This window comes from Periplaneta americana, chromosome 9 (assembly GCF_040183065.1).
Source record: "Periplaneta americana isolate PAMFEO1 chromosome 9, P.americana_PAMFEO1_priV1, whole genome shotgun sequence".
NCBI classification, from domain to species: domain Eukaryota; kingdom Metazoa; phylum Arthropoda; class Insecta; order Blattodea; family Blattidae; genus Periplaneta; species Periplaneta americana.
The window spans coordinates 135599833-135627354 of record NC_091125.1 but is presented as its reverse complement, the minus strand read 5'-3'; the positions used below and the strand labels follow the sequence as shown (position 1 = coordinate 135627354).

The 27522-nt window shown below is 36.7% G+C and overlaps 1 protein-coding gene and 1 pseudogene across 21 annotated transcripts in view; one reads left to right on the top strand and one right to left on the bottom strand.

Moving 5' to 3' along the window:
* Window positions 1-27522, top strand: part of LOC138706539 (coiled-coil domain-containing protein AGAP005037) — a 1408895-nt gene that overhangs the window by 906403 nt on the left and 474970 nt on the right. The window lies entirely within an intron of this gene.
* The window catches only part of LOC138705717 (cytochrome c oxidase subunit 1-like), a 33731-nt pseudogene that overhangs the window by 3166 nt on the left and 3043 nt on the right, over window positions 1-27522 (bottom strand).

The following is a 27522-nucleotide window of genomic DNA, read 5'->3' as shown; positions in this document are numbered from 1 at the left end:
AATAATATGTACAAACAACATTTAATTTCACGTGCCTTTTAATGCAGCGTGTTTAAGATATAATGTCGTATTTAATATACTATGCAAATGTTAAGATCATAAATTATCATCAGAATAGTACGAAAAATAACATTTAATTTGTCTTACCTTCTAATTCAGCATGTTCTTTATGACATAACGAGTAATGTATATTAAATTTATTAATGCCTAATAGGATTTACGAGCATAACATACATCGTATGTTCTCCCCTTCTAAACAGCAAAAAAAAACTCTTCCTCCATTTCTCATGAAATAGTCGTTTTCTAACGCGTACATACTGCTTTGATAATGCAATTATGCCACCACTGATATTGCTTATGAAACTGATATAGAACCTGCCCACGCCTAGGAGCTGCGTAAGGGAGGGACGGGGACTGTGAAGATGATGTCACTCAGAGCGATAAGCTCTGTGAAGGTCAGTGAGGCATTACTTCTCAAGTGAGGCACGATGCCCATCCATGATCTACATTAAAATAAATCGCTGCTTCACCTTCCACTTTTTCATGTGACATAAGCAATACATCTAGCCCGGCTCTGTAAATTGGGTGGTTGATTACAAGACATGTTAGCTCACCTTACGCAGGAATATCACTGCTGCTTTCAGATTCACTGATAGCAACGTGTAAAGTTTAGCGATGTTCTTCACGTGACAGTTGGTAGCGCTAACTATTGCAGCGAACTCCATGTGACAGAGCAACAGCAGCGCCTCCATTCCGATACTCATGTTCGCTATGTCGACCAGTAGATATTTTGTATTTTTTACCCATGGCAGTCTGTCTGTGAATTTCTATCCCTGTTCATTAAAAAATGTTATATCCTGTGTTATTTATCCATATAAGTCTACCCTTTAAGAATCCCCTGCATTCCATTTGAATACACGAGTTGACTGCCAGCCTCGGTTGCGATGTGTGGACTTCCGTGACTGTAGTAATCATGCGAGCTTCCTGGTGAGTGAGCGGAGTGCGGGGGCGGGGGGGAGGAGGGTGCTTTGTCGGAAGTGCAATTTGCAAGTGTACGAGTAACAGACACCTCCCGCCTCCAGAATTACCAAGCATGACCTGTTCATTTGCGAATGTTTTAAACTAAATCCTTGTTATGATGATTTGTGTTGCTTTTGGATAGATTGCAGGAGATATATTTTATTTTTATTCTTATTGAAGATAATACGAATTATGTAATGTATAAAAACACAGAATAAATATGGGAAATGCGTGTTATTATTCGGTTGAGAAGCTTTTATCATCCAGTCTGCTGTCAAAAAATCTGAAAGTTAGAATTTATAAAACAGTTATATTACCGGTTGTTCTTTATGGTTGTGAAACTTTGACTCTCACTTTGAGAGAGGAACATAGGTTAAGGGAGTTTGAGAATAAGGTGCTTAGGAAAATATTTGGGGCTAAGAGGGATGAAGTTACAGAAGAATGGACAAAGTTACACAACACAGAACTGCACGCATTTTATTCTTCGCCTGACATAATTAGGAATATTAAATCTAGACGTTTGAGATGGGCAGGGCCTGTAGCACGTACGGGCGAATCCATAAGTGGATATAGATTGTTAGTTGGGAGGCCGGAGGGAAGAAGACCTTCGGGGAGGCCGAGACGTAGATGGGAAGATAATATTAAAATGCATTTGAGGGAGGTGAGATATGATGGTAGAGACTGGATTAGTCTTGCTCAGGATAGGGACCATTGGCTGGCTTATGTGAGGGCGGCAATGAACCTCCGGATTCCTTAAAAGCAATAATAATAATAATAATAATAATAATAATAATAATAATAATAATAATAATGGATTAATATGGATGTGGAACGTCATTCTACTGACAAATGTCAGCAAATGGAGACATATTGTTAAAAATGGGTATTTCCCAATAACTAACATCTTTATAGGTACTTACAGTAGGGGAGAAGTGGGTACAGTGAGTCAGGGAGAACAGTGAGACATTTTTTATTAGATGCTAAATTTTGATGTTGAAATGTTTGTAACAGTGGAGTTGTATGTTGCATGAGTAAAGTAACAGTATTTTCTTACTCGTTTTGATTTTAGTTATAATTAGTTCGTAATTTTTCACTCTAGAAGTAAAATTTTGGTTTGTGTTTAATGAAGGTTATATTGAATATACAAATTAAATAGAAATATGAATGTTTTGTTACCTAATACTATGGTATTTGACGTTATGTTTTGCAAAGTTTCGTCTTTCTTGTTTTGATTTTGAAGTGATGGTGCCATTTTTAAACGAACTATGCGTAAAGGGAACAGTGAGACATGCCATTGAAGGGTACACTGAGACGTCTCACCGTCCCCATGTACCAATGATTTGCAAAAATAAACTGTAATTATATTACATTTACCAGTAACTAACATTAAAAATGAACATACTAGTAACCAATTTAGGAACTGTAGCTTAAAATAATGGATACATTACATTTTAATAGTTTCTTAAATAAAAAATTATTCACAAAATTTTAAAAAATATTTAAAAATAATAAAGAATTGAATTAAATTCTTATAATTATAAGCTTTCTTGTGACCAAAAATTCATTTTATTTTTTAGCAAAATTTTGAAAAGTCATGGAAAATTCACTTTTCCAAATGTTCCAGATGTTTCAATGGTTTCGAAGTCAGACATCAAAATGATTCTAAATAAGTCTTCACAACATGGCAAGATAAAGAGACAGCAAGTTTTCTTTTCTTTTGAAATAAATGTAAATCATTTCAATGTCCGTTAATTGACACTGGTGTCTCACTGTACCCTCCTGAATGGGAACAGTGAGACATTTGCATTTTTTTGACAAACACATATTGTATATTATGTCCTTTATCTATTAACATTTCTGTTTATGTGTTATTGTACTCCATGTTTTAATGTTTATTTCTGTTGCACTTGATTTTAAAAATACTTGAAATTTCACTTGCATACATATGTCTTAATATTTTGTGTCTCACTGTACCCACTACTCACCTATTTAGCCTATTTGTATTCATTTGTCAGTCGTGTAGCTTTAGTTGGTAGAGCAGCTGACTATGAATTGGAAGATACCGGCTTCAGTCTCGGGTGATGACGAGATTTTTCTCTTTGTCAAAATTCCGGGATCCACTCAGCCTTAGTAACTTACCGGATCCAGGGATAAAAAGGCGGTCGGAACGTGGTGCCGCCACACCACGTCATTCTAGTGCTAGAGACAGTGAAGTATAGTGCTATACCTCCATCCCCCATGCGCTTTCATGCTGTCCAGAGAAATAGATTTATTTATTTATTTATTTATTTATTTATTTATTTATGTTTGTAAGTATATATAGTCAATCATGGTCAATCAACTAACCCATTTAATAATCTAATTTCACCTAACAAATTTAATGAAGGAGGGGCAGCTATAGCCTATTAAAGATCTCAATTAAAAAATCACGATATAATTGTTCTAGGTATAAATACGATTAAAACCTTATTAATTTAATTAATGAGCTTCGTCTATCTAAACGCTCATAAGAAATATTTGCCAAACAAAATAAACCAGAAGAACATGGATCATGAGCGATTAGGAAAATATAAGATCCACAAAATCCCCAATAATTCAGAGTTACTCGTATTAAACTCCCAATAACAATTCCTATGAGCCAATAAAAATGCATTATTAAGACAACGACAAATGAAATTTCTATTATAGATCCGATTGATGGTAGTACATTCCAGGATGTATAAGCATCCGGATAATCAGAATAACGTTGAGGTATATCGGCTCGTTCAAGAAAATGTTGAGGAAAGAATTTTATATTTACCCCTGCAAATATAATCACAAATTGTGCTTGTAGTCATTTTGGATTTATAGTTAAGCCTGTGAACAGGGGATATCACTGAATATGTCCTGCTATAATTGCAAATATTGTTCCTATTGATAATACATAGTGGAAATGGTCTATTACATAATAAGTGTTGTGTAATACAATATCAATAGATGAATTAGTTAATACTACACCTGGTAAACGTACAAGAGTAAATAAGAATACAAATCCTAATCATCATAAACAAGGGGCTCTGTAGGATAATAATTGGGATTCGAATACATACTCTGAGTAGTGAACTAAAAATTTTGATTCCGATTGGCACTGCAATGATCATAATAGCTGATGTAAAGTATGCTCGTGTATCAAGATCTATTCTTATTTATTTGTTTATTTATTTATTTATTTATTTATTTATTTGTTTATTTATTTATTTTGTTTATTTATTTTCTTTTCGGTTAGTCTTAGCATGAAATAATCAGGCTAAGAAGGCAGAAGCTGGTAGCGTCGTCCTTCAAAGCACCAAGTTGAGCGTCTCACGACCACATTCCTGTTTGTTTGCTCTCAGTTCTCCAGCTTTTTGAACGGAATTTCTGAGCGACGCAATTTTTTCTTTTTGTCAGACCTCAAGACACAAGTTTGAGAACGCGCCCCTGGTATTTGTGTGTGGTCCACCGCACAAGGAGGAATGCCATATTGCTGCTATCTGGCAGGGGTTGGGGTTGTATTTCCAGAAATGTGCCTCCCGGTATGTTCGAGTGCCCCCTTATTAATCTGACGCACGCAGCGCTGTGAGTATAAAAATGTGGGGTTGGGGCTTTGTTTGGCATCCAGGGATCATTATCCCAATAACAAGGACCGCCCGTCGTGACCAGTCGCGTGTCTTTTGTCTATGGATTTATTTTCATGCTTCCCTCCCCCATTCCAGATATGGCCATGGTGTAGGGGCTACAGTGAACGAGCTTCTAGATTTGTAATAGGTGCCGCGATATTTAATTTCGTTTTATTACACCGATAATGCATACTCGAAGGTATTATCACACGTTTTCTTCGTGATTTCATATGCAACTACAACAGTTCTCCTATTGCGTACAACACTGTTGATGTTATCGACTAAAACAGTAGACCTATCTTCATATATAGAAATATTTTAGTCATTCTACAATTATTTTGCTGGGAATGGTTTATTAATATCGATTACTTGCTTACTGGCTTTTAAGGAACCCGGAGGTTCATTGTCGCCCTCACATAAGCTCGCCATTGGTCCCTATCCTGAGCAAGATTAATCCAATCTCTATCATTATATCCCACCTCCCTCAAATCCATTTTAATATTATCTTCCCATCTACGTCTCGGTCTCCCCAAAGGTCTTTTTCCCTCTGGCTCCCAAGTAACACTCTATATGCATTTCTGGATTCGCCCATACGTGCTACATGCCCTGCCCATCTCAAACGTCTGGATTTAATGTTCCTAATTATATCAGGTGAAGGATACAATGCGTGCAGCTCTGCGTTGTGTAACCTCCATTCTCCTGTAAATTCATCCCTCTTAGCCCCAAATATTTTCCTAAGAACCTTATTCTCAAAAATCCTCAATCTTTGTTCCTCTCTCAAAGTGAGAGTCCAAGTTTCACAACCATACAGAACAACCAGTAATATAACTGTTTTATAAATTCTAACTTTCAGATTTTTTGACAACAGACTAGATGACAAAAGCTTCTCAACCGGATAATAGCACGCATTTCTCATATTTATTCTGCGTTTAATTTCCTCCCAAGTGTCATTTATATTTGTTACTATTGCTCCAAGATATTTGAATTTTTCCACCTCTTCGAAGGATAAATCTCCAACTTTTATAGTTCCATTTCGTACAATATTCTGATCACGACACATAATCATATACCTAGTCATTACAGTCTAGAAATATTCTGTATTATTGACTCAACTATCGTCACCCGAGGACAAACCTCCTGACGCGACGTTCATAAAGAAAAATGTCGCATATTGTCACTGTGCCTCCAAAATCTCTATGTGCATTTAAACAGATTTTTCAGGAGAAAGAAAAAAACATTATGATTTTAATTCCCTTTATTCTTAGAGCTGCTTTCGGTACAATTTCAGTCATTACCGGTACAAGAAAAATGATGAAATTATAAGAATAATTCTTTCTTCGCCCACTCTTTCCAACACAGCTTCGTTTGTTTTCCTGTCTGTCCATTTCACACGCTCCATCCTTCTCCATTTCCTCATTTCAAATTGCTTCTAGTCGCTTCTCTTCACATTGTCGTAATGTCCATGTTTCAGCCCCATATCACCCTCCACTCCACACAAAGCACTTCAGTAGTCTCTTCCTTAATTCTTTCTCCAGAAGTCCGCAGAAGATACTCCTTTTTCTATTAAAAACTTCCTTTGCCATTGTTGTCCTCCTTTTGACTTATTAGCAGCAGATCATGTTACTGCTTCTAGTACATCCCAAGTATTTGAAGCTGTCCACTTGCTCTACTACCTCATTTAGAATTCGCAAGTTTACCTTCTTCACTTTTATTCCTATGATTATGATATTCGTCTTGTTGGCGTTTATCTTCATTCCATACTGCTCACAGCTGTCATTTAGCTCCAGTAACATATCCCTTAGTATCATCTCCTCTTCTGCTAACAACACCATATCATAAGCAAATCTTATACACTTTATTCTTCTTCCTCCTACTATCATTCCTCCCATGTTCTGAAAACAGTTCTTCTCTAAATCCTCCAAGTAGATGTTGAACAATGTAGATGATAAAAGATATCCTAGAGTACTCCTTTGAATATAATGTTCGTTAATAATAATAATAATAATAATAATAATAATAATAATAATAATAATAACAATAATAATAATAATAATAATAATAATTTATTGATATAATCTGGCAGAACAAAAGCCAGTAGGCCTTCTCTTCCGCCCAGCCAGACTCTAATTCTAATTGAATACAATTGATTACATAGTTATTACATTAATATCTAGACCATAAAACAACATGAAAGTAAATAATGAAAGTTGGATAAGTAATGTTAGTCAGACAATAATAAACATTAGTAATAATAATAGTAATAATAATAATAATAAATAATTAAATACTAATAATAATAATAAGAAGAAGAAGAAGAAGAAGGAAAAGAAGATAATTTAAATATTTATTCTGTAATATACGAGTATATAACCATTAAACATAGAGAAACCTGAAACAGCTATTATTGTTAACAGGAATTGTTAGAAAAATATTTCGTTACTCTATTCTTAAATTGGTTTGATATCCGACAGTCCCTGACATCACTCGGTAGGGAATTCCAAAGCCGAGGAACAGCCACAGTGAAAGAAGGTGAATATTATCGTGTATTACAGAATCTTACACATCCTCTCGCACTCATTTTTTTTTTAATCTGGCCTTATCCTTTTCAGTTTTGTAAAATATTATTAAAAGTAACAGCGGAATGAAATTAGTATAAATATAATTTACAGTTAATTTTTTATGGTAGGATGAACATAGGCGTTACACTTCAAAGAATGGGATATTAGAATTCTCATACATTTTGCATAAGAGGATATGTTTCCCTCGTACATCGTACAAAATGTAAGAAATCTCGTATGTGTACAATAATGTCCAGATTTTACGAGAGGATCCCTGGGAGGGGAGTACTGTCCTGGCGGGGTAAGAGGAGAGGGTAAGCCAGTAACTCAGCGCTCTTGAAGGAGCAGGTGGATAGGGGTGATGTCATTGGCCGGTTGGGACAAAAAAGCCTCAGTCAATGGCCAGACGATTCCGTGTCGGGAATAAGTTATAAGAGTGGGGGGGGGAACTAGCATTCTTTGCTAGGATCTTGTCGTGACATGCGGACAGTAGTAACGCTGGCCGGTCTGAAGACCTCTCTCTGAAAGATCAACCATCGACAATCCTTACGAATAATTCCTGACGACCAACCTGTCTTGCCAGTTGTTTTTATGTGACCGCTGGACGTGGTCTGTCGTAGAGATGAAGAGAACACGATGTTCAGATATTCGGATCAAACATGCGGAAATGGAGAAAGTTGCATAATTATGCGGATGTTTTGTACCCATCAGACACAGACGTGAGGTTGTCTGTCTGTCGCAGATTTGCGGTTGCATAATCTCAAAGGAGGAGGGATTGATACAGATGTCGATATTGTTTCAGACTTTCAGATCAGAGGAAGTTTTGAGAATTTATTTATTGTTCTTTCCTTTTGTCTCGGTTTATTCCATTTCGTTTGTTCTGACGTCAAGAGGTCATCCATTCATTCAGTCAGTCAGTAAGTCAGTCAGTTATGAAGGTTTATTTCAAAATAGTCTGTTCATATTGTCCATCGTATGCCTCATTACATTCCACCATATACCTTCGAGGATCAGTCATTTCTTAGTCTCGTGGGAAGTAAAAAGCTTCCTTTGTCCATTCATTCATAATGGTACATGCAATTCTTTATTTCTGTATATAAGCTGTTCAAAGATGATGGAATTATATTAGGGCAATGATGAGAATAGTGGAAATTTATACGTTCACGGGTGCTTGTGTATTCCTGAAAATGGCTACCATATGCGTGATTACATTTTCCGCTACGTACCACGACCGTAATTGACGTAGAGCTGTATCTTTTTCCTCACTATCTATGGAGAATCTCTTTGGAATTTACCGTCATATAAAACTGCAAATCCCTCTCGTTCCTACTTCCTTTTGTTCTCCTTGTCTTTCCCTTATTCTCCTTCTCTTCTTGTACTTCCCTTCCCAATGTTCTCCTTGTCTTCCACTTATTCTCTTCGTCATCCCATCTTCATCTTGTTCTCTTTATTAAACTACAAAGGAAAAATGAAAACATCGAATTTCAAATTGTATTCCCCTTGTTCTCCTTGTCTTCTCAAAGTGATATTGCTCTTTTAGTGAGAGTAAGTGGGTGAGAATGTCTGAGTGTGGGTGGGGGGGTGAAGGGGATGTGTGAGGTATATTTAAAAAAAATGAAGTGCGATATTTTTCAGTTCATTAAGGGATTAGGTACAGCTTACAGCAGCAAAAATTTGGAAATATTCAACATTTTTTCCTTCCATTACTGTATCTTGTACAATAATGAAAATTAGTATGTGTAAAACACTGTCCGTCTGCTATATGAAAAAAAAAATATTTTTGCAATTAAAAAAAAATTACATTTTTTTTTTTTCAATTTTTTTTCTTTCAAAATTCAGTTCACTGTGCAGTGATAAAGCGTTTCCCAATAACTCAAACTATCCAATATTCTGTGATGAAATTTCTTTTGTGTATTTATGCATGTCATGTCTACAATATGATACAAGATCACTTCTCTACCTTTCTTAGATCGTCTGATAAAAAATAAATTCATTTTAAAAATGATCAAATATCAGTATTTTCTTCTAACACAAAATAAAAAATATATTATTTATTAATGAATGTAGTTGAAAGAGCATGATATTGTAAACATGAGTTTCAGCAATAAAATAAAAGAGAGAGAGCAAGAAAAAGTTAACAAGGTTATGAGTTATGAGGGAAACGCTTCATCACTGCACAGTGAACTGGCAACATTTTTAATTTTTGAAAAAAAAATATATATATATTTTTTTTTAAATCGTAAAAATATATTTTTTTTTCCTACAGCAGAAGGAAAGTATTTTACATATACCAATTTTCATTATTGTACAAGATACAGTAATGGAGGAAAAAAAATGTTGATTATTTCTAAAAATTTTCTGCTGTAAGCTGTACCTAACCCCTTAAAATAATTTACAAAATGTGGAAGGGAAAAAAAAGCCTCACATTAAAATCAATCATAGATCATTTTAGGCGATGAAATCTCTTTTAAGACATTGTAGGACCTATAATATGCACTTTTTTTTTCTTCACCTTCAAAGCGAACATTCGAGTTTAATAGCAAGAAATAAAATACGTGAAAACCTAACAATCAGGGCCTTAGTAACATGAAGACAAACTGTATTATACGTATAGAGAAAACCCTATCCACAGCTAATTTGTCTGTCACAGATCTCTTAACCTCTATCCGGGATTGAACCCCGGCCTTGTATGGTGAGAAGCCGACATCTTAGCTAAGGCTAATCTCCATTCACTCATTTTGGTATCGTTGCGCATTGTTTCAGGTAATTGTGAGTTCTCCGCTCCCAACTTGTTAGATTTTACAAGCTCCAAGGCCGCGTTGACGAACAGTTGCGCGCAAACACGTTTATCCTCGGTAACCTGGTTACCAGGCCGTCGTTATGACAAGAATAATCGTGTTAACTGCTTGTTGTGATGGGATTACAGAGCTAAATGCGTTGGTTATATTGTGTTGATTTTGTTGGAGATATGAGCTCCAGATAATGCAGTTATTCCGTCTCCTCTCTCCTCGTCCATTTCTGTTTTGGTACGCACAGGCTTTGTGCAAGTGTGCAAACATTGCACTGATCCTGTTCCGAATGCTATTAAATTAATCATGTGAATTCAATAGTCCGTTTATCTCTCAAGCGTTTTCTTTTATAGGGTTTTGATAGTGGATGATTTTCCGTACAAATTGAGGACATTTTACTCGTGTGGTAAGTATATACAGGGACATCATTTTATTTTTACTTAAATTTTTATTGTACCTGCGTTTCTAAATGTACTTGACTCCCACCCCTTTCACTAATGTCCTTGCTAACGCCAGTCACACAAACTTACGGCCGCTGTTGCTAGCAGTGAAATAAACAGTACAGAGTACAGTGTGTTTCAGAAATATGTTGCATTTTCTATAGAAGAAACAGCTTATATTATTGAAGTTTATTTTCACACAGGTATGGTGTGTAGCATAACTGCATTTATCTGTGTGGACTGAGAACAAGTGAAGATTAGAGTTACCGAAAGTACGGTACCCTATAATATGGTACGGTAGGCATACTTAACAGCATTATTTAAATAAGAGTTTTGTTTTACTGTTTGTAGGTACGAAGGACGATGTTGGAAACTGGAATTACAATATAACCGAATGTGAACAACAGTTTTTTTTTTTTCACAATTTCCTGATTATATCATTACGGAATATTTTCGTAGAAATGTCATTAATCTGATAGATAAATTTAGAGCAACAGAGTGTACAGAAAGAAAGAAAAGTGTAATATGGCCAACAAAGGTGACAGAAGATGATGTAGAAGATGCTAGAGAAAGGATGCAGCGAGGTCCTAATAAGTCGGTCAAGAAGTTAGCTGTAGAAATTGGGGTTTCTTACGGAAGTGCTCACAAAATTCTCAGGAATAAATTAGGGTAGTAATATGCTGAATAAAGTAGACATTACATAATGAATATAACCGCCTGAAGAGTTGAGTTTGTGAAAAAAAATTGTTACTATTCTACTGTTTTTTGATAGAATACTGTAAAGTAATGACCAATCTGAAAATCGTAATACTGTATTTCCCTGTAACATAAATGGATACACTGCTTTTCTCTCCTCCTATAGCTAGTAAAATGATTTGTTTACATATTGCACTAGGAACACCAAACTCCTGTAATGGAAGGGGGGTAACAGTGTTTTCGAGTATAGCCAGGTTAATGTTAAAAATGTTGGTAAAAATAAAGTGATGTCCCTGTAGAAGGGGGAGGGCACTGTAGAAGAATCTCTGTCTGGGACACTTTTATGAAACGTTCGTAAATGACTACAAAAGAATAAAATCCTTGTAAAGCATGGAATCATTTCAAAATGTATACTTTTTTCATGCTGTCGTTCTCTGTAGTCTGTTTGATCCAAGCTTCGCAATTTCAAACACCGCTAAGGGCAATTGAATTTAAAGTAGAGGTGTGCTTATCAATACAGGGTGATTCAGAACTTACGTTACAGAAAAATACGGTGGATAGAGGGTACTGAAACAAACATTTTTCATTAAGCAATGGGTGTCCTATCTCGCACCGGTATGATGCTACACTTGTTTCATTGTTGTAGCTGATAGGCCAGTGGTGGGCAAAATGAACGCAACCCACAAGACAACATTTAAATGGCAACTACGTACTGTGGGAGGGGTTGCACTCTACAGTGCAGTGACGGATTGACAGACAGTTGCGCCACTACACTCCTACCTACCATATGTAATTGGAAGAGTTCATTCATGTGATATTTAATTAATAATTTTTTTCAAAGCAATATCTTCGAAATTGGAATTTATATCTGTGCATGCTATTTTCAGTTGCGCAAGGAGATGGGCATCGCTTAAGCGGGATCTGTGGCTGGACTTTATAAATTTAATTTTAGAAATGTTCGCATGTTTAGAAATGTTAGGTTGTTGAATACATACCGTCATTTCCCATAACTATGGTCCTGGAAAACAACTATGGTTCATGATACAATCATTCAAAGATCATTGTAGAAATAACATAGACCGTTCGTACATAGCTGCAGTGACTTGAATTCAAACTACAACACAGCAAAAATATAGATAAACAAGATACTACGTTATGGAGTACAAAATTTGATTAGTTGTATCGTGGAAAATAGTTATGTTCCAGGAACATAGTTATGGGAAATGACGGTACCGGTACTCATTATTTTTTAAGCAAACTGTCTAAGCAGTGGTTATGGAGTACTGGACATCTTTTAAAAAATTTTAACCCCCAACAGACCTTCACATTATGCTTTCAAGAGGTTATCATTCTGCAAATCCAGTAGGCTACCTGTAACTGCAATTCTGGGATAACATTTACAATTTAAACATGAAAAGGCGTGGCAAAAATATTGAAATCTTTCTCCATCCTTTGAAAATCACTGAATCTGTGTTCTTTGAACTCGTATAACAGGTGATCTATTTTAAGAATATACATATTTAAGTTCGCGTCCTGAATACTTGTAACTAATCCTAAACATGAGAAATGAAAGAACCGCCTTTCTTGTAAGTGTGATTTCCTCTCGATTCATATGATTCTGCGAAAGACATTGTATCACTAATGAAGCTCCGAAGTACAGCAATCCAGTATATAATCTGCCACGTACACGCGCAGTACTTTCATCGAGTGGGGGAAGGGGAAGGTAGGGGGTAAGTTTGATGCTTCGCTGAAGTCTGACATCACTGCGGCAATGCCGCAGAAATGCCCGCCATTGTGGTAGGCAATCATTCATTCAAGGGTCAGTAGCTTGACTCTTTGATGAGATGATGACTAAATTTTCAATGAAAAGCAACAGCCAATGGCGCTCGACATTAGAGAAGAGCTTCGAATTGACACCCCCTTTCTTGTAAACGATACTGGCATCATCGAAGCATTGACTGCCGCACCTGTTCAAATAATACATTTGCCAGGTGTAGTATGTATGGCGTTACTGTTCTCCAACCAGGAGATTAACCGTAAAAGGAATGTGCTTACTATTGCGTCATCTATTGGAGCGAAGTAGATAGATAATATTACCGTTATAACGTCAGTTTAAGGGAACCAGGTAGTGATTAGGGGCGGGCCAAAAATCCAATTTTTTGTTTGGCGTTATAAAATAAAGTACAAAACTTGCTCTTTGATACAATGTGAACATTGTGGGGGAGGGTATTTCTGCAGATAAGCATTTTAAATTACCTCTTTAAATTTGGCGGTGCATGTAACTTATACATTATTACTTTTTGACATTTTCATTATTTATTATTGACATTTTTCAAACTTAAGTGCACTTTTCTCTGAAACTGCTGAATAAATTTAAATGAAATTTGTACAGCGTTTTCTGCAGCCAGTGTTCTACATAGTAGACCTACGGGTTTAAGAATATTACACACATAACATGAGAAAAAATATATATGCATTGAGAAACTGTAAAAAAAAAAAAAAAAAAAAAAAATTAAACGAAGTTCAATATTTTTTCAGTTTCACTAGGGGTGAAATATTTAACTAAATTTTGCTTTAGAATTTACAATACACATTACTAGATAACTTAAAAAAATAAAAAGGTATAAGAGTGAAGATTTTAGTAAGTAATGTGCACCTGAAAAATGAGGTACACTTAGTAAAGTGGGAAAACATGTTATTAGTTAGGGCCTTTCTTTTGCACTTGGATATGAAACAAATTAGTTGTCTTTTATACCACTGAATTGAGAATGATTCATTATATAAGCCTGGAAATATTTATTCCTTTCTGAGCACTAGAAGCCTAGAAATATTGCACTAAACTTTTGTATTGAAATTTCTTAATCACACAGGCATCACTACCCAGTTCCCTTAAAAAACATGCACTCTCCTGCATATGTTATTTCCTGTATGGAGGGATTAAAAGACCAGGAGATTAACCGTGATCTAATTTTGTAACTAGGGTAGTATAAGTATGTGTGTGTCAGTGTTATCGTTTGTGCTTTGAGAGTTAGCCAGTGGAGATGCGTGTACCCACGTGTGTGACATTATCACATCTTATGACGACAACATTCATTCACAGCATTACCCCGCTGCGTCTCATTCCCCTGAGACTTTCTCCTGGTTAGAGTACAGTACAGGCGTCGACAATCCGTGGAAGAAGATTATCGACATGGTCTACTGGTGTGGCATACACTAAGATCTTCAGAAATCAAGTAGATTAAAATTGGTGATGTTGCTGACCTTGGGACGGGACCTTCATAACCAATCCGTCATCAAATGTTGCAGTCAGCTGTTGCCTTGCCGCAAGACAAGTGCGGAGGAGCTCCGTCATACTGGAACCATGTCCTGGCGCGTACTGCAAGCGGTAGGCTACCTCTTCCAGTAAAATGGGCAGGATGTTTTACAAAAAGTCCCTTTAATTTTCTCCTCTTAGGCGATTAGGCATGAAATATGGACCGAGTAGTGTCTTCATAATGCCACACCACACATTGATACTAAATCGTACCTGATGAGATCTAACTACAATGGAATATGGAGTTATCTGCTTCCAAATGTGCTACTTATGTGTGTTAAAAATACCATCTCGTGTGAAAGTTGCTTCATCAGTGAACAGCACACAACTTGCGAACTGGGATATTACTGCGCTTTTATGCAAAAAACCAAATGCACTTCGGCTAGTTCTCTCAGGCCCTAACGCTCCGTTTTTTTTATGTTTACTCTCTGATGACTGAGCTTTCAATAAATGTACCTAAAACAACAGACAATGACGAATCAATGTGCATAGCAACAACAAACAATCACAATGTGGAAAACAGTCACAACACTAAAACAAGTGCAGCTCCGTACCGATGCGAGATAGGACACACATTGATTAATTAAAAATGTTTGTTTTAGTACTCTTTATAGTATTTTTGTGTAACATAATATCGATGTTAATCGATTTTGATATAGTTATAAGGGAGATATATAGCCTATACCGATACATATCAATATCAATTAGCAAAATATATTTGGAACAAAACAATAGGTATATTTACGGCTTTATGAAAGACACATTGGAAGAAAGTAACAAGAGAAGAATAGTGAGTCTGTCGAAATGTACTTCTTAGATCTGTGGCTGGAATAACGTTATGCGACCAGAAGAGAAGTGAGGATATTAGGTCAGAATTATAAATATTTAATATTATTAGTAAAATAAAAGATAAATGACTTGAATATCTGGAAAGAATGGGGGATCATAGAATTCACAAAAATGTGTTACTCTGCAGATTTTAAGGGAGAAGAAATATGGGCAGACCATATTATTATTATTATTATTATTATTATTATTATTATTATTATTATTATTATTATTATTATTATTATTATTTACTGATGTACTGAAAATAATCTCATCAACATCTGCAAATATTAATAATAATAATAATAATAATAATAATAATAATAATAATAATAATAATAATAATAATTCAATTTATTGCTAGAACAAGGATACATATCAGTTTTCTTTTTTTAATAAAAATCGCTTTAACACCCCCAGAAATGTTCAGGGGGCATTCCACAAAATTTTAAGATAAGCATTTTATTAACAGAATAAAAAGTAAAAAGAGAAAACGGAAGCTCAGATAATACAGTAGGCCTAATTGAAACTTTATATTTTCTCCCTAAACACTAATTTTAATTGATTTTTTTAAATAAAGAGCATTAGCAAATTGGATTTTTAGGAATTTAGCTCTGTAGAGCTTTGGGTCGAAGTTGCTACTATGATTGTAAGCTACAGTTGTGGTACATTTAGGTTCTGTCAAGCATATTTTTTTTATTTTATTGGGTTATTTTACGACGCTGTATCAACATCTAGGTTATTTAGCGTCTGAATTATATGAAGGTGACAATGCCGGTGAAATGAGTCGGGGGTCCAACACCGAAAGTTACCCAGCATTTGCTCGTATTGGGTTGAGGGAAAACCCTGGAAAAAACCTCAACCAGATAACTTACCCCGACCGGGATTCGAACCCGGGCCACCTGGTTTCGCGGCCAGACGCGCTGACCGTTACTCCACAGGTGTGGACGTCAAGCATATGTTTTCTAATCTTTTAGTTCTATATTTATGGAAATACAAATTAAATATATTTCAGAGTATTCAAAGTATTGTATCTAATTTTAAATTTACTATTAAATTTTCGTGATATTCAATAATGACATAGCCAATATAAATTACTAAAAAGAGACGGGAACATGAGACAACCTTGTTTAATACCTCGAGTGTGTTTAATGCTATATTACTAAATAGTCCTCCGTTGTCATACTAACTGAAACGTTCTGATTCTGGTGAGGCCCGCAATTCCTACTGTCACATCCCTCATGCAGAGACGCGGTCCTAAAATAGACCGTTTCTGGTGACACTTCCGCGCAAGATTTTCCAGCATACGGCTGGCCCATACAGTGCAGCTCGGTGCCAATCGGGCGCACATCCAAAAACGTCCTCCGTTGTCCAAGTGATGTAACCGCCGCGTGGTGCAGTTGCATCACGGTAAACATGGTGATGATATCTCACTGTTCTGGAATGCCAGACTTGTCGAGTTGCTTTCATAGTCCGCCGATGTCAAGCAGGAAATTCTAGTGGCGGAAATGAAACTGAAATTTGTTCAGACATATCCTGTCGGAACGCTACTCACGTTTTTTTGCCGCTGTTAATGTGGAACATGCGAATTTGTCATAAATGGACTCTCTGGTCAACACGCTTTTCCTCCGTATAATTTAGTAGCAGTTGATAAACTTTTGTTGTTTAGAGCATACGTATTAAAAGATAATGATTAAAATTTTAACACGAAAAAAACAATAGTGCAGAGAGATGGATGGGTAAGCATATGATATACAGAATCCGCCAAAGCAATGTATGCATTCTTTAAGAAACGAAAACTATTTATTGCGTAAATTTAAAAGTCATATTGAGTTCAGATAAGTTTGTGAAATAATATCATATGAAATTAGTTTTATTTTCATTCAATCACTTATCATGTAAAGATGGCAGAAATGAATTCTGTTACATCAAGATACAATATTAATATACGTCACGAATATTTTCGAATTACTCTCAAGTCATCTTCAGGTGATAGTTTACTAACACACAAACATTTGAACATGGTGAAAAATATTTAAAACACATCTATAAAGCACAAATAAATAGTTTAACCATACACACTTTCCTTAAAGTAGTTAAATGGCGTACATGGTATTAAATTAACATTCAGATAGAAAACCGTCCAGTGGTTATAAGCTAATTATTATGCTCTCCCTAACAATATCTACTTTTGTTGATCGATGGAACTATCATAGAGCCAATTGGCTAGTATAGATCCATCGATTCATCTAGTCATTCAACCTAAGAGCCAACTGGCTAGTCTCTGATATTGAGACAACTCATCCTGCCTAAGATTTTTCCGTGGTTTTCCTAAGGCGCTAAGACAAATGTCGGGATGAGCCCTAAAAGAAATGGACCACAGACCTGCACTCATATCCCCATGAATCTCTCTAATTAACTCTAAATTAATTAACAATTATATCTCTCTCCCCCCTCTTCGTAATTGAGCCATCATATAGCCAAATGGCTGGTCTCGAAATTGAGAAGAATCAACAAGGCTCATGACAACAATCACCTCCTACATAATAGCCAAATTGGCTAGTCTCTTATATGAGACAACTCATCCTGCCCAAGGTATTCCGTGGTTTTCCTCAGGCGTAAGACAAATGTCGGGATGAGCCCTATAAGAAATGGGCCACGGACCTATATGCCCTTCCCCATATATATTCCCCTTTATTATAAACGACGTATGCCCTAGTTCAGAACCTATAAATTGTCTATTAAATATACGAGGTCACTCAATTAATCGCAAATTGAAAGGACAGGGACCTCTCAAATTGCAGATTTAGATTTCACGGCGCTTCTTCCGACGGCCTTCACATGCTTTGTCATCGAACAACAGATGACAGCGTCTTGCCATCCTAACGGCAAACACCAGCCAGCTCTTCCTCTTCCCGTTCCGCGATCACTTGATCAAATCTCAGTCCCCCTCGCGTATGTGGTACCTAAGAGGTTACGTCCAATTTCGGCTTCCCCTTCAAAATTTTCTAGAGTTCCTTCAGTGGAGCAGCGTAACCCGGAGTCAGACTAGTGGCCAACAGGCTTGGAGCTCACATATTTAGTTTTGTACAGCCCCCAACCCCTTGCAAGGACGCGTTTTGCGTACCTTTTAAATTTTTCCTCCCAATTCTCTTTCGATTTTTCGATTTCGATTACTATATTAAAAAGGCAGGATGTGTGCCTGAATTGTAACAAAATAAAATCGTTTAAAATTATTATATAAACTAAAGGCTAGGCTCGTTCTTTATAAAGTTCAATATATTAGAAGGCTGTAGTGAAGTGGTTGTAAAAGAAACTCTCGGTCTATTCGCCGTGGTGAGAGGCATAATATCTGAAAAAAGTTAATCAAAAGGATGTCTTAAAATTTTTGAAGAGAGGTTAAGTGATTAAAGCCTAAAGCGGCTTTAAAAGTTAATACTCACGAAAGGTGTACAGTGGAGATTTTCAGATGATGTGGCCTTCTCATCTTGGCGTTACATAGTAGACTGAGCTATTGAGTTTTCTATGAATGGAGTGCGGAAGTAAGTCATCTTTACATGATAAGTGATTGACTGAAAATAAAACTAATTTCATGTGATATTATTTATTGCGTGTTTGTTTTACATTTAAATACTGATCACACATGTACTACTGTCTTCAGTTAAGCACATGGTTACTTTAGAGTTCCTTCAAAACGTTCGCCGTTGGCGGCCAGACACAACGCAACGACGAGCGGTCGCCGCAGCTACGTCGGTCAATGTGTCAATGGATATCGCTGCACATGCCACTGTAATCTCCTGGCGAAGGTCCTCCAGCGTGCTGGCTTACGTCAATAGACTTGATCTTTCACAGTTTCTCATAAGTAAAAATCCATAGGGGTTAGAGGGAATTCAGTTGGCCCTCTTCGTCCAATCCAATGTCCCTGCAGATTGTCATCCAGGAAAACTCGTACATTGCATAGCACACCTCTGTGGAGAAATAACAAACCTTTCCAACACGAGAGTCGACGAAGCAGGACTTGTAACTGTGCGCGGTCTTCCCGAGTTTCCTTTGTGAATATCACAAATTGTTCCATGCACCTGAAACTTGTCAATAATGCGTTTAATTGTTAGCGGGTTGGGGGTTCTGTTTCGTACTCCCGCCTCCACTGACGCTGCACTTCAACAGCATTATCAAACCTCATAAACCACTTCAGAATGCATTTTCGCTGCTCGAACGTCAAGCGTGCTCCAACCATTTTGTTTTCTCACTATCGTGATGAAAGTACCGACATCTGTTGAGCGAAAGACCATACTGCAACATACTCGTAATTCAAATCAATTGACAATATCGATATTCCGATACAGTCTGATAAATAGTGAATACATTTTTTGGCAGACTCTGTAGAAAAGAGGGGAAGACTCCTTTGGAGAATATGAAAGAACACTATATGTACATTGACAATGCAGCCTTATCTTATGAGTAAGGCTAGGATTTTTAGATGCTAAAAATCGGGAAAATATGTGACAAAAAAAAAGGGAAAAATATTTAATTATGTTTCAATTATTTTATGTGAATATAAAAAAAAATAGTACTCACCAGTATAAATTATGCTGTCTCACCAACTGCTAAAGAATTACAGTACACAATGAGATTCACTTTCAAGTTGTCCATCACAAATGACTGACGATTATCGTAGAACATTACCTTGTACTGAAAAAAAGAGCTCCCTGGCCATTGAGAAACAAAATGCATTCCCTAGAGGCATGTTTATTATTGGAAGCGAAAACAGAGGCAGATATTTTTGAAATTATAATTTCTTCCTGAATGAGCGTTATGATAACTTACAAGGCACTCCTAAATGACACATCAATGTTTATGTGTGTTAGTTGCAGTATAATTTTTTAGCGACGACTGCTTTTATCGCTTGTGATGAGAGAGTAGATTACAGTTCCACAGGTTCACAGATAGACAATCCCGAGAAACAGTTGCCAACTGTCAGATCTAAGCAACTGCGCTGAACATTCTGGTGATGATTAGTCTGAAATGAGATTTTGTCGAAAATTATTTTTTTTGTGTTTTATGTGAATATTTAAAAATATGTATTTACATTTTTTTTAATTAAAAAAAGTGTTTTTAAATGTGAAATAAAATTTAAAATATATGCTCAGATGGCCTTGACCGAAACATAAAACACAATTATTACGAGTTTCTATTACAGTGTAAATAAAATATTTATTTACCTAAGAATCCTAGCCCTACTTACGTGTTCAGCGAGCGCAGGGTCACGCTCAAAACTATGCAGGATAGACACAACCAGACAGCCCATCTGACAGAAGTTAAGGCTGGTTCACAATAAACCGGGAAGGAGAACCAGAATGAAAACGAGAAGCAGAGGACGTGAATATGAAAATTTTTTATTCACAATAAACCGAGAACGTAGACGGCTATACATATCGATATACATGTCAATAACGATATGTAAAGTCGATATTACGCATTCTGATGTTATTTGTGTATTAATTGATAAATGGCGTTCTCTCATGAGTACAAGGCAGCCAACATAAACACAGGTTAACCAACTTCGAAATTTCAACTGAAACATTTCATTAGGTACGGTACTATAAATATGCCCATGCATCTTTATTATCACAACCTATTTTAAGTCTACCATAACGTAAAATAATTAGAGAAGAAACATTTGTAATAGAACAAAAAATGAACACAACAGTAGTTATTGAATTGAAGCATGAATATGTAGTGTGTATTACAACCAATACAGTAATAAAATATAATTCACTTACGATCGGTGTTCAAAGATGCAGATGAAAGTCACGTATTCTTCTTCTTCTCTCATCTTTATACGAGGCGCGCCGCTTATCGTAAACGTGAGGATTTTCCTCAATACTCAATATTAGAATCTCATCAAATAAAAGTTGCTCCATGATGCACAGCACAGAACAAAATAATGCATAGGTTATGTCACGGTTTTCTTGCTACAAAATATACGACGACAAAATAGCTTTTAGATGGCAATAGAATGAATCTAGTGGGCTGTGATCGGAAACGTGAACGCCAAAGTTGAAACTTGGCCAACTCTCCGTTCCCGATCCCGGGCTCCGGCAAGCTTTTCGTTAATTGTGAATGCTCACATTTAAATGTACACATTTTAACAATTTTACCGTTTTCGTTTTCGTTCCGATTCTCGTTTCCGGTTTATTGTGAACCAGCATTTACTTTTCCACCGCTGTGCTGGTAATCTAATCTTGAAGCGCAGGTTGTCTGCGCCGGCCGTTTCAATGCCGTAATTGACCTGTTTTCGTGAGGTAGGCAGCAATTGGTTGACCTACCTTGCAGCACACGTTGTTTGCTGATCTGTGTCGGTACTCAAATGGCAACTTCGCCGTTCAGTTAATGACGTTAATAACTTGAGTATTTACTTTTAAACGAGTAAATTTAATTACTCGAATGGCTTGTTTGTTTACCTGTATGAGCGTCGATGCCGGCGCACGAGATCAGACCACTTCCGACGCGGGGTCGATGGGGTTTTCTCCGGCATTCCTTGCGGCTCGCTTGCGTCAGTGCTCACGTCATGCGTGAAGTACAACCAGCCGGGCGCGGGGAAAGTCTAGATAATGTCGAATTAATTTCCATTACCTCCGCTCGCACGTTTTTTGCAACATTTCACGTTTTGTAACATTGTCTGCATTGTATGTAGATTTCTTTCGTATCGTGTTTCCTTTTGTTTTCGTAAAATCATCCGATTGTGAATACATTAGAAGTCACGCGTTTGTTTGTTTACACTTGAAACAATGTCGTGTTTCTTTACAGTTTAACATTGTTTGTGTGTGCTATATCGTTGAAAAAGGATTAGGCAATGACATCGATCAGCGGACCCACGAATAGTTTGCGTCTTTATTCAACAACTTCTAAGCCACGCGTAGCTCAGCGGTAGCGTGTTTGTCTGGTGATCTGGAACTGAGATCGGGAGTGGGTTCGATTCTGCTTGGATTTGATTACCTTGTTGGGTTTTTTCCGAGATTTTCTCCAACTATAAAGCGAATGTCAGGTGTACTCAAAACAACATAACGTGGTGAGGTACCAATGATCGAAGTTGGCTGGCACTGCAATGCTACCAACCTTGAAGGTAATGCACTAACGTTGATAAAAAGTTGTATTATGTGATGTGAATTTAGGGTTGCTAGATATCCCGATTTTGATGGGATTCTCCTGGTCTGCATGATGGAATCCCGAATCCCGATTAAATCCAGTTGAAATTGGTACAAATTCCGATTTTATATGCTTGTAATTCAAAATATATTCAGTGTCATGTACTGTAGAGTAAAGGTTAGTAATATTGCGATATGAGTAATATTGTGATAGCTCTTTTTGAGAATATATTACAATTTTACTGAGCGAGAGGAAGGTTGGTTTTTTGCGTTAACATATTAAGGGAATGTTCGTGGACAAAACCGGTCTTTCTCTCGCTCAGTAAAATTGTAATAAATTCTCAAAAAGAACTGTCACAATATTACTCGTACCACAATATTACCAACCTTTACTCTATTCTGTCTGGGCTAGAAATGGCAGACGAATTTTTTCTGAAGCCCTCTGTCAGGCAAGACGGGGTTTTATCACGTGCCACAAATCTGCGACACGGGCCTGTCAGCTGTACTTCCCTCCAGGAGAAACCATGATAACCTTTAGGCCTATATTGTCCTCGAACCTTGGATCCGAAAGCTAACCGCCTGACTACTTAGGATGACATGAATGAAGAAATGAAGTAATAACAGATTGGATGAATAAAAATATAGGCTTACGTAAATGTATGAATGAAGGAAGGGATGATTGAATGTTTTAATAGTCGGATGAATAAATGAATTTATTATTAACCGAATGGATAATGAAAATAAGAATTAATGGGTGAACGAGAAGGTGAATGATTTGAGAGAATGAATAAGATAATTCATTCTTTCATTAACAGTGTTCTTCTCAAGGACAGGTCTTTCACTGCAAACCCAGCATTCTCCAATAATTTATAATTTTCGTCTTCCTCTCAGTTTTGTCATACGATAAATGTATCTTAAAATTATCTATAATCTAATATCTCCTTCTGCCCTGAACTTTTCTTTCGTTCACCATTCGTTTCAGTGCATCTTTCAGTAGGCAATTTCTTCTTATCCAGTGACCCAGCCAATTCCTATTTCTCTTCCTGGCGGTTGCAATTTTTCTTGGTAAAGATAAATTCGATAGCTTCTCGTTTGTCTCCGCACACCACTCTCTCTTTGGCATCTTAAAAGATATTGACAGGGTGTTCCTCAGGGGTCTGAACTTGGACCCTTAACGTTTCTTATATTGATTAATAATGCTCCAGCGTGGAGGTGAGGAGAATGGATATGACTAATGAGGCCTTCCGGACTTCATCGAAATTCACCGCAAGGAATAAATATCAGTTCTATCAGAGTTTTTGACCCGATCAGAGACCGGGAAAACTCAATTAGCCTTTTCCCACCGAGAAAGCCTTAGTGAATGTATTAATCAATGAAGGAAGAAGAGACGAGTTAGTTAACGAATGGAAAAGGGGAGTAATTAATTAATAGAGAATTCATGGACAGATCGAACTCTAAACGCATTCAGTTTATTTTTCTTTCTTTATCCTTGTTTAACCTTCTTTCTCGGTCTTACAAGCCAGTGCCCGTAGGAGAGAGTTAAGAGAGTTCGAAATCTCAAAAATGACGAAATTTTGAAATTTTATTTTATTTTTTTTTATTTTTTTTATTTATTTATTTTATGTCGCTTTAACTTAGGAAGTCATATCGCGACAATACGTACATAAACAATTCTTACAGTATTTTATTGTCTCATTGTATTCTACAGACTTCAGAGATTACATGATACGTGAAACTTATTGTTTTGAAAATTGGAAAGTCTTTTTTTTATGTTTTTTTACTTATGTTGCACCTGTCAATTGATGTTTCTTCTCAACTTTGAAGTTTCCCAAGAATTGAATTTTTTTTTTTTTTACATATGATCCATTATCTCAGCTTCTACCTAAAATACAAAGCTCAGATTCTTACCACATGTTCTCCATAAGTATTTCCTACTCTTTAACTTAGGAAAATGTTTCTAATTGGATAGTTTAAAAATACAAATAATAAATTCTCTCGTTTTTTCTTTCCAAAAATCCAATTTCGTAATAAAACATTTTTAATTTGTAAAGTTTTTATAATAACTAGACGTACTTGTGTCTAAATCATCAACAGGCTACCTGTAATATATGTTAAAAGTTTCATCTTTCTACATATGAAGATTTCTGAGAAAATAGATCATGAACTTGGTGAAATTCAACATTTTGGAGATAGGTGACTCCTATCATATACAAGGCATGGCATTAGAGAATCTTACCTAGTGAGGTTCAGCTCGACGTAAGGACCACCCCCTAAAGATACACATACACATATATAGACAACGCCTTTGCGACTGTGGAAAACCACGAGAAAATCCACACACTGATTGATCGGCCTCGGGATTTGAACCCGGACCTCCCGAATGCCAGTCCGAGACAATACCGCCTTCAGTTTCTGTGGAAGAAAAATAAATCTGCAATTTCTACAGAGGATTGAACCGAGTTCAGTAGTTTGGTAGCCGGATCTCCATCTCTTTGCTTTGAGTGGAAACTTTTCTCAGTACCGCAGTCTGCTTGTCTTTGTAAATTATATTAGTAATACTGTATGCATTACGTTTTATTTCACTTCCGTGTTTTTCGACTTCTCGATTCGACATAAAGGGGGTTGTGTGTCAACTTATCATGGGCAGCAGACTGGAAGCCGATCCCGTGAGCCTTGAGATTCCGCGCTTAATCATCCGCTGATCCCGCCCCTCGCGATATGACGGTTTTATTGCATCCGCCGCCGTCGCCCTCTTGAGGGTTTCCTGCATCTCGTCACCCAACTTTAGGATAGTATCCTTTGTAGTCTTATTTTCTAAATAAATACATACATATTATTATTATTATTATTATTAGGCCTATTATTATTATTATTGTTATTATTATTATTATTTTATTATTATTATTATTATTATTATTATTATTATTATTATTATTATTATCTTTATTAAAATTTTGCAAAGTTATGGTTCTACCTGCATTCCTTTATGCCAGTAAGAGTTGGACATTACGAAAAGATCAAGAACGCAGAATTGTAGCCAGCGAAATGAAGTTCTTAAGATATGTGGCAGATTACACCTTGATCTATAGATAAGAAGAGAAATGAAGATATATGGAAGGAGTTAAAAATGGAAATTTAATCGAGACGATTAACAATTATAGAACTAACTGGATACAACATGTAGACTGGATGCCTGAAGCACGCATAACAAAAGCTGCTTTACAGTACATGCCTAGAGGAAGAAGAACGCTGGGAAGACCTAGAAAGAGATGGCGAGATCAGTTGTGAGGAGGCGTAACAGGTCATTCGAGAGACCTAATACTTGTTTGAAATTATTATTATTATTATTATTATTATTATTATTATTATTATTATTATTATTATTATTATCATCATCATCATCAGAATCATCATCATCCCATCTACGTCTCGGGCTCCCCAAAGATATTTTTTCCTCAGGTTTTCCAACAAACACTCTACATGCATTTCTGGATTCATCCGTACCTGCTACATGCCCTGCCTATCCTGGAATCTGATGCTAGGGAGTGGATTAATCTTCCTCAGGATAGAGGCCGATGGCGGGCTTATGTGAGGGCGGCACTGTACCTCCGGATTCTTTAAAAGCCATTTGTAATTTTTAAATTATTATTATTATTATTATTATTATTATTATTATTATCATCATCATCATCATCATCCCGTCTACGTCTCGGCCTCCCCAAGGGTATTTTTCCATAGGTCTTCCAACAAACATTCTATATGCATTTCTTGATTCATCCATACCTGCTACATGCCCTGCCTATCCTGGAATCTGATGCTAGGGAGTGGATTAATCTTCCTCAGGATAGAGGCCGATGGCTGGCTTATGTGAGGGCGGCAATGAACCTCCTGATTGTTTAAAAGCCATTTGTCAATTTTAAATTTATTATTATTATTATTATTATTATTATTATTATTATTATTATTATTATTATTATTATTATTATTATTATATCCTCAGTAAGCTAATGTTTCAGTTCCAGCTTACAAGGAAAACGGTGATTCCAATGCTAAGAAGAGTTTAAACATGGAAAAATTGTTACTATCTTTGGAATTAGTGACACATTTTATAATTTTTATTTTTATTTCATAATACTATAATATTATGTTACTGTGATAACTTGTAATTGGCATAATACTGTTAATTACCGTGTTAATAATTCAAAGTTATTATTGTGGAATCGTTTAGGCCAGACTCGCGACTCATGCCTTTAATACACAAGCAGGGTGGAGGGTTTAGGCATGATCTTCCTCCCCTTAGTCATCATCACTTCCTCACTCAAAGTTAAGCGGTTTGGGTAGATTCACTGTCCGTCTCTGCTCATTGAAAACTTGAAAAAGTGAAGGTGTTTCCTGCCTTCTCCTCCTACACCTGCCCCTCCTACCTTCCACTTTGCTGCTATTTTTTGCGGTCTGCATTTTATATGGCGTAATCTTTGCCGACCATTGTTTTACGCAATAGCATCCGTTCGCACTGCAACCAAATTAGATAGATAAATCTAAATCCCTTGCTTGAAATGGGGTCCAGATCCACAATTTTTAGCACTTGAGTTGCAGTAGGGAACTCTTGTTCGGGGGTTTAGACAGAAATCATCTTAATTTACGGACATCTCCAGAAACGCTAGTGGAAATTATGATCAGACATGGCTGTGGATGGACGGTAGAGGTTATCTCAATAGAATGGCAGCTTGGAATAGGAGAAAAGCTTACCCTCTTTGTTAGTAATGGTGGATGGGTTTGGTTGTAGGGAAAACGTCACAGTGGTTGAAGTCAAATGCACTGGTGCCCCCTCCTCCCCCACATAATGAGAACCGCGGTGTAGTCTTGGTGACATCCGCAATCCCACGAGGGTGAGCCGCACTGAATCAGCAGGAAGCGCGCGGTTCCGTGTATGAAAGTCGTGGGCGTTCGCGGGTAGCTGAGTGCCTTATATCGACACGCGCTAATGAGTTGATGGGCGCAGTAATCAGGCAGGGGTTGGAGAACTGACCATTGCACCACACATCGCATACAAGTACAATCGTAGAATAACTCTTCTCGAGTTATCAGCCAGGTG